Here is a 1322-nt window from a genome sequence, read left to right on the forward strand (position 1 = left end):
TCCCGGGACTGAGCCCGGGGCCGGGGGGGGGGTCAGTGGGACGAGGAGCAGTGGGCACCCCGGACCAGCTGTGACAGCTTTGCCATCAGGGGCACATCCTGATGACAGACCTCTGGAGGGATGCCATAGCTGTGGGTCTGCTGGGAGCATTCACAGACTCCTGGCTTCAATGGGACCATTTCCCCCCAGGGGGGGGAAATGCTGATAGGGAGCAACCTGCCAGGGAGGGAGGAGGGCGCTTTGGTGCTTGAGGCTCGCTGCACCTTCAAAGCCCAATTTCAGGAGCTTCACTGGGTTCGGGGCAGGTGAGGAGAAAGGAGGGATAACTGGCCAGCACAGGCGGGGAGCTGGGAATGTGATTTATGCCAGTGCCAGGCCATGCAGGGCTGCGACCACCCTTTTCCCCAAAAATCTGCTCCCAGCAACCGGAGCCACGAGCCCCAGGCGCAGCCAGGGGCCACACTGATTGAATTGAGGTGTGACTGAGCACAGCTCCTTGTTAAGCACAGGTTAGATCTTCCATCCCTCATTCATAGCTGCTACTATTTATTAGCACATTCAACAGTCTCATTAAGCAGGAAGTTTAATTACCTGCCAGGTTTGAGCTCCATCTTGTTTAGCTGCGCTGAATTGTGCTGCGCTGCATTGCGCTGCCCATGGCTTCCAGGCGCTGGGTTGTGTTGCACCACAGCTAGAGCTTTACCTGCTCAGGTAATCTGTGGTTAGATTTCACCTCTAGCTGGGTGATCTCCATCCGGAGATGTGGCCTCTCCCCACCTTGTGAGTGGCAGATGCTGCAGTGATGCTCGGATGAATCCAGCCACCCAGAGGCCATGGTAAGCCCATGGGGACAGGGACACGCCAGGTCCCCGGGCCATGGCACATAGGAGAAGGAGCCAGGCAGGGCTGGGGTCCTTGTGTGTGTGGAAGGACAGCAGCATTGGGGCCTGTCCCCCCTTGCCCCCCTGCCAAGGACAAGAGAAGCAAATAACCAGGGATCATCGCTGGCCTCACTTTTCAGCAGTGCCTGGGATTTAAGCGCTGGCTTTATTCCTGTGCCGGCCAGGAGCTGTGTTGGCTGAAGGTGGCATCTGGGGCCAGGCTTGCCCCACTGCTTTGCCCCCTGTGTGGGGCAGGGGCAGGCAAGGGTGTGCTTGGTGCAGGGATGCCCAACTGCACAGGTGATGCCTCATCCCAAGGCGGGGATGCAGGGCATGGTGGGGGCAGCCCGGGGGGCTCAGCACCCCCGGCTGGGTCACCTACAGCCTGTCCACTCTGTGCTCATGCTCTGAACAGGCTCTGGGGGTGCCTGTAGGAAAACC

Source organism: Pygoscelis adeliae, unplaced genomic scaffold (assembly GCF_000699105.1).
Source record: "Pygoscelis adeliae isolate BGI_AS28 unplaced genomic scaffold, ASM69910v1 Scaffold294, whole genome shotgun sequence".
Taxonomy (NCBI): Eukaryota; Metazoa; Chordata; class Aves; order Sphenisciformes; family Spheniscidae; genus Pygoscelis; species Pygoscelis adeliae.